Source organism: Microcaecilia unicolor, chromosome 2 (assembly GCF_901765095.1).
Source record: "Microcaecilia unicolor chromosome 2, aMicUni1.1, whole genome shotgun sequence".
Lineage (NCBI taxonomy): Eukaryota > Metazoa > Chordata > Amphibia > Gymnophiona > Siphonopidae > Microcaecilia > Microcaecilia unicolor.
Window position 1 is genome coordinate 66,597,366 of NC_044032.1, and position 7,526 is coordinate 66,604,891.

Here is a 7,526-nt window from a genome sequence, read left to right on the forward strand (position 1 = left end):
TGCGATACAAAGACATTATGACATCCTCATTTTTGTTTTCCATTCCTTTCCTAATAATACCTAACATTCTATTTGCTTTCTTAGCCACAGCAGCACACTAAGCAGAAGGTTTCAACGTATCATCGACAACAACCCCTATATCCCTTTCTTGGCCCATGTTCTTCAATAGAGATTTCCATACTACAGTACTTTCTGAAATCTGACTGGAACTTACTAAGCGCTAACTGGTCTTAAAATAAACAACTCCAAGTTCTATTTCTCTACTTTTCCAAACAATAGGCCATTTGATACTTGTCTATAACCTGGATTTGAAGTGGGTATTCCTAAAAAGTGGAAAAAATAAAAATTAATCTATGACGACAATGTTTAGAAAATACTTAACTGAACACATTTAAGAGTACTGTAGCTCTAGTAATGCAAGCTTTAGATTATTACCAACTAAAGGGTACTACTACACAATTTTTTTTTATTTCCTACAAACTCTAAAGCATTTGGAGAGAAATAAGTCTTAGCTCACTCTGATTTGAGAAATAATCACACAACAAGGATAGAATCACTAAACTATTTGTAGACAGAGCATCTAGCCACACATCATTTTAAACAATGAATTTGCTGTGTACAGTTACTTGCAACAGCAGCCCATTTGATTACACACTTTCTTGAAAACCTACTTCACCTTCAATCCAGGGCTACACTATAAGTAAATACAGTTTTTAAATATCCCCAAAACGATCTGTACAAAAACAACATATTTATTACGTAAAGGTAAAACTTAGACGTGCTTCCCAGCATAACTTTCTGCTATATACCAATTAGAAAAAATGTATTTCCATACATGTTAAAGCTCTTTTCCTACATATTCTACCACACTTCATTAACAAACATGTAGAATATGCCTTCTTCCTTAGTTCCATGTCGTCTTATCTGTAAACGAGGGCGCACTTCTCTGCGTTGGACGATCGACACGTTCTGCAATTCCCCAACAGGCACAGAATGAGAAGTTACGCTTTTGAAAGCTACCCAGTATCCAAATGCAACAGATAAGCTTTGAAAACAAGTTACATAAAGCATATTACTATACTTTTAAGAAAATATTTAAACTATTTTAAAATAAAGCCTATATCCTCCCTCACACAAGTGAATATCGCTCCAATTTTTTCTTCAGTCTACAGAATCACTGAGCAGATATACTCCAAGAAAGGTATCAGACGACGAAACCACAGCAACTAAAAGGTACTTCTAAAACCCAAGAAGATGATTCAGGGCGCACAGACGTGCACGCCAGCGCCATTTTGTCCCACTAGGGATCGATCTAATGATACCTCAAAACCAGGAGTGTACGAACTGTAGGCCCTAATCAAGCGTATTGGGCAGTTCCATTCCGGAAACACTGCGCCCGAAAGCATTACAGGAGACCCGAGAACCACAGCACCCGCAAATTACAACTCTCACGGCCTTCGGGGCTCATCTTAGACATATCAAATCACACGCACTAAGCTGCCTTCACACGCTCACATACCAAGCATCCCTCGTCATACGCATTCGCGGACCCACAACATCTCTCCTTCTCTCTTCCACTCCAGCATATCACCCTCTCGTTTGCTCGTCCCCAGTCCAACAACTCTCCTTCTTTCTCAACCTCCAGATCCTACCTTAAAACTAGTCTTTGAAATCACCAGCAATAACAAGTTAAACACGTTGTCTACGACTGCCCCGGAGCTTTCCTTTTACTACCGCCTCCCGCCCCGCCGGAAACAGGAAGTTACGCCAGAGAAAGAGGGCGGGTGCCGTGGTGGCGGAGGGGAGGGGAGGGGGGAACAGCAGAACATAGAGGAGACACTTACCTGTAACCAAGGAGATTTGATAGACAGGAGACGAAAGTGAGCATAAGAGCTGAACCCTTGCCGCGGTTTTAGTACACCCAAAACTATAGCAGACGCTATTGAAAACAAGAGCAAAAGATTAATAAGGGGCTGCCTATGCGTGGTCCATCTGTAACAACAAGTCTAAAGATGTTCCAGTTGGATAGTGCCTTAAAAGGTGGAGGAATAAAGATTATTTTTTTTTTTTACACTTATTGGACAGCTTTTTAATTTACTTGAACGCTTCCTCGTGTCTAGCTATAAGTATCACGTAATAAAAATTTAATATCAGTAAAACAGCTTAAAAAGTATTGTAGCTAGTAGCAAAGGCAGTTATAAACTCTGTATTGTGTGCTCATTTTTCTACACTTTTCCATACACTACAGATGGCAAACGTTTTTCAGTGGGGATATCCTGTTTCCTGATGGGTTCATCTTAACTGTTGTTGTAATCTGTTTTGGGAAGCCTTAAGCCTGGTGTTACAAAGATGGAATATAAAATGGAAGTAAAATTAAACTCTCCTTTGATTGGGGCACATGGAATCACATCTTCATCTGTTTTGTAGAAGGTTACCTTTTGGATACACAAATGGATTATTCTGTTTTTTAACATATTTCAGGAGCAAGTGGTTTTATAAGTTAAAATAAAAAATATTTTGTTTCATGCAGATCTCTCTTATTTAAACATAATTAAATGGACTATAAGCTCCTAATGCTGTCCATTGGTTTTCTTATATTTTGCTCTTGTGATGACTTATACTGTGCAAAAACTGGAAATACAGTGAGACAGAATAATATCATTCATTAACATCCAAAACTTATTTGTAAACCCCTAGAATCCAGTTTTCCCAAACTGAATCTAACATAGACTTGCTGTGTCTGGACTCCTTCAAAAACTTTATATATGACTGTACAGTGTGTAAAATGGACTTACTATCAGCTATGTTTGCTGATTGCAATGGAGCCTTGGAACCGCAACAGTTCACATTTTGATATGTCAGCACATCAAAAGGCAATTAAACATACGAATAAATTTAACAGTCACTTCACAGCCAACAAAATCCAATACAGAGCTGCAAAGGGGTCCCAATTTTTGAGAGGGAGATTTTAGGACACGCCCCAGACTCGCCCCACTCTGCATGGCCCTGTCCCCGTCACACCTCAATCCCACAGCCATTTCAGAAATTTAGTAGCCTAATATCCTTTTCAATTAGCTTTCAGAGGCCAAAACCTCCTGCCTCAGGTCAGGACAGTATAATGCTGTTACGGTATTCTCTCCTGACCTGAGGAAGGAAGTGCTGGTCTCTGAAGGCTAATCAAAAGTGTTTTAAATATCAGTGAAGGTATCACCTTATTTTCGATTTTGTGTTTTATTTGCATTTATTAACCTTCATTAACACAGCTACCACATTGCTTTACCCTAAATTAAAAAAATAAAATTATTTTCTGTACCTTTGTTGTCTGGCCATTTACTTTTTCTAATTCTGTTGGTCCCAGTCTGTTGATTCTGCATTCCTTTGTCTTCTCTTAACTCTCTTGCTAGGGTTTCCTGTCCATTTGTAATTTTTCTCTCCTTTTTCTTTGTTTTCTTCAATTTATTTTTCTGCCTCATTTTCTGTCCAGATTTAATTCATTCTTACTCCCCTCCATGGGCGTAGACTGGAGGGGGGCAAGGGGGGCAATGCCCCCCCAAACGACAACGAGGCGCCACTGCGCCAGTAGTTTAAAAAAAAACAACAAGCAGGCATGCGCTCGTCTCCGTCCGCTTGGCTTCCCTGCCCTCTCTGTCTGCGTCCCGCCTTCCTCTGACGTAATTTCCTTTCGGGTAGGACGCAGACAGAGAGGGCAAGGAAGCCAAGCGGACTGAGAGGAGCGTGTCCGTCAACCTCCATCTCTTCCTCCCTCCCTCCGGCGCAGGCAGCAGTCTTTTTCAGCATTCCTGGCAGCGGTAGCGACGTACACGCTGCCTTCGTCTCTGCCCCGAAGCCTTCTCTTCAAGTTCCTGTTCCCGCATAGGTGGGAACAGGAACTTGAAGAGAAGGCTTCCGGGGCAGACCGAAGGTAGCGTGTATACGTCGCTACCGCTGCCAGGAGCACAGAAAGGCTGAAGAAGACTGTTGCCTGCGCCGGAGGGAGGGAGGGAGGAAGAGAGGGGGGTAGACGGAGTCACGATCTTGGACCTCGCGGGGGGGGGGGCAGCAGAAAGAAGATGGATGGAACTGGGAGGGGTGGGGAGCAGATGGAAGATGGATGGGACTGGGAGGGGTGGGAAGCAGAGGGAAGGAGCAAGAGATGGATGGAACTGGGAGCGTTGGGAGCAGAGGGAAGGACCAGGAGGTGGATTGGTCTGGGAGGGGTGGGGAGCAGATGGAAGATAGATGGAACTGGGAGGGGTGGGGAGCAGAGGGAAGGAGCAAGAGATGGATGGGACTGGGAGGGGTGGGGAGCAGAGGGAAGGAGTAAGATGGATGGGACTGGGAGGGGTGGGGAGCAGAGGGAAGGAGCAAGAGATGGATGGGACTGGGAGCGTTGGGAGCAGAGGGAAGGACCAGGAGATGGATGGGACTGGGATGGGTGGGGAGCAGAGGGAAGGAGTAAGAGATGGATGGGACTGGGAGGGGTGGGGAGCAGAGGGAAGATGGATGGGACTGGGAGGGGTGGGGAGCAGAGGGATGGACCAGGAGATGGATGGGATTGGGAGAGGTCAGGCACAGCAGAGGGAAGGAGCAGAAGATGGATGGGACTGGGAGGGGTGGCGAGCAGAGGGAAGGAGCAAGAGATGGATGGGACTGGGAGAGGTGGGGAGTAGAGCGAAGATGGATGGGACTGGGAGGGGTGGGGAGCAGAGCGAAGATGGATGGGACTGGGAGGGGTGGGGAGCAGAGGGAAGGAGCAAGAGATGGATGGGACTGGGAGGGGTGGGGAGCAGAGGGAAGGAGTAAGAGATGGATGGGACTGGGAGGGGTGGGGAGCAGAGGGAAGGAGCAAGAGATGGATGGGACTGGGAGGGGTGGGTGGGGAGCAGAGGGAAGATGGATGGGACTGGGAGGGGTGGGGAGCAGAGGGATGGATCAGGAGATGGTTGGGACTGGGAGAGGTCAGGCACAGCAGAGGGAAGGAGCAGAAGATGGATGGTACGGAGGGATGGTGAGCAGAGGGAAGGAACAGAAGATGGATGGGACTGGGAGGGGTGGGGAGCAGAGGGAAGGAGCAAGAGATGGATGGGACTGGGAGGGTGGGGAGCAGAGGGAAGCCTACTGGAAAGAAGACACTGCATAAAACAGAAGACACTGGGACCAAAGCAAATAGAAAAACTAAATGATCAGATAACAAAGGTAGATAAAAGTATTTTATTCAGAATTTATTAATTGAAATACGCCAGCTTTTTGAAATGTGCATCTGTGATATTTTGCCTGTAAATTTCAATTCCTTCCTCCATATTAGCATATTCATTTGCATATGTATATTTCATTCTTACTATCCATTCTTTAATTTCCCTCTTTTTACATCATCTACCTATGGCTTTTCATCTTTTCCTCACGTTTGTTCTCCCTATGCCCCTTCCTCTTATTCTCCAGTCTTCCACTACTACTACTCTATCCTCTCTCCCTTTCCATCCAGCATCTCTCCTCTTTCTCTCCCCATCCTTCCATTGCCTACCCCTCTCTCTGCATCCTTCCATCCAGTGTCTCCTCTTTCTCTCACTAACCTTCCATCCAGCACCTTCCCTCTTTCTCTCCTACCCTTCCATCCAGTGTCATCCCTCTTTCCATCCTTCCACCCACCCATTACCCCCTCCCAATCCTTCCATCCATTGTCTCCCTCTATCAGTTCTCTCTCTACCCTTTTCCATTCAGCATGTCCTCTCTCTCTGTCTCTCCCTATCCTTCTTTCTTTCTTTCTTTCTTTCTTTCTTTCTTTCTTTCTTTCTTTCTTTCTTTCTTTCTTTCTTTCCCTACCCTTTCATCCAGCATCTTCCCTCTTTCTGCCCCCTCCTTCCAGTATTTTCCCTCTTTCTCCCTCCTTTCATCCAGCATTTCTCCGTCTAACCAGCTAGGGTCTCCCCTAGTTTCTCCCCAGCAGCTTCTCTCTCTCCTGCAGTTTCCCATGTCTCCTCTTTCTCTCCCCATCTTTCCACTCATCTCTCTCTCTCTGTACCCCTCTTCCATCCAGCGTCTTCCCTCTTTCTGCCCCCTCCTTCTAGCATTTTTCCTCTTTTTCTCCCTCCTCTCATCCAGCATTTCTCCTCTTTCTCTTTCGCCATCTGATCAGCCAGGGTCTCCCCCTTGCTCCCCTTCCTTCTCCCCAGCAGCCTGTTTCTCCCTGCTCTTTTCCATGTCCCTTGTTTCTCTCCCCATCTCTCTCTGGCTCTCTCACTCTTTCTGTACCCTCCAACATCCTTACTCTTCTTTCTTTCTCTCCCCTCTGCTCTCTCTGGACACCCTTTTCCCCTTCCCCTTCCCCTACCCTTTCCAGTCATGTTTCCTCTCTCCCTCCGGGTCTCTTTGCAGCAGCAGCAGTGCCAACACAAGAACAAAAACAAGCGCGGGACGGGGCTGCAGCAGCCTTCAAGCATGCGCTGTCGGCTCTTCCGGTCATCTGCCCCCGGAACGGGAAATTGACGTCAGCGGGGCCTTGAATGGCAGAGCCAACAGCGCATGCCTGACGGGTGCTGCGGCCCCACGCTTGTTTTTGTTCATATGCTAGCTGTAGAGAGAAGCAGCAGCAGTGGCTTGGTGCTTGTTTTTGTTCCTGCCGCTGCCCAAGAGAGAAGTGGGCGAAGGGGCGGGGAAACCCGTATTATCGAAACAAGATGGGCATCCATCTTTTGTTTCGATAATACGGTTTGGGGTCGCCCAAATCTTGAAATTTAGGTCGTCCCTAGAGATGGTTGTCCTTAGACTTGGTTGTTTCTGATTTTTGGCGATAATGGAAACTAAGGATGCCCATCTCAGAAACAACCAAATGCAAGCCCTATGATCATGGGAGGAGCCATCATTCGTAGTGCACTGGTCCCCCTGACATGCCAGGACACCAACTGGGCACCCTAGGAGGCACTGCAGTGGACTTCAGAAAAAGCTCCCAGATACATAGCTCCATTATCTTGTGTGCTGAGCCCCCCAAAACCCACTCCCCACAACTGTGCACCACTACCATAGCCCTTATGGGTGAAAGGGGGCACCTAGATGTGGGTACAGTGGGTTTCTGGTGGGTTTTGAAGGGCTCACATTTACCACCACAAGTGTAACAGGTAGGCAGGGATTGGCCTGGGTCCGCCTGCCTGAAGTGCAGTGCACCCACTAAAACTACTCCAGAGACTTGCATACTGCTGTCATGGAGCTGGGTATGATATTTGAGGCTGGCATAGAGGCTGGCAAAAATTATTTTTAAATTTTTTTAGGGTGGGAGAGGGTTAGTGACCACTGGGCGAGTAAGGGGAAGTCATTCCCCATTCCCTCCGGTGGTCATCTGCTCAGTTCAGGCACCTTTTTGTGGCTTGGTCGTAAGAAAAAAATGACCAGGTAAAGTCATCCAAGTGTTTGTCAGGGACACCCTTTTTTTCCATTATGGGTCGAGGACGCCCATGTGTTAGGCATGCCCAAGTCCCGCTTTCGCTACGTCTCCGACACGGCCCCGGGAACTTTGGTCGTCCCCGCGACGGAAA

The 7,526-nt window shown here is 46.7% G+C and overlaps 1 protein-coding gene across 1 annotated transcript in view; it reads right to left on the bottom strand.

Moving 5' to 3' along the window:
* ZFR (zinc finger RNA binding protein) overlaps positions 1-1,772 on the bottom strand; it is a 306,684-nt gene extending 304,912 nt beyond the window's left edge. Inside the window, 1 exon segment of the mRNA XM_030193005.1 lies at positions 1,653-1,772. The gene's annotated coding sequence lies outside the window, so the exon portion shown is untranslated.
* Positions 1,773-7,526: the final 5,754 nt, after the last annotated feature.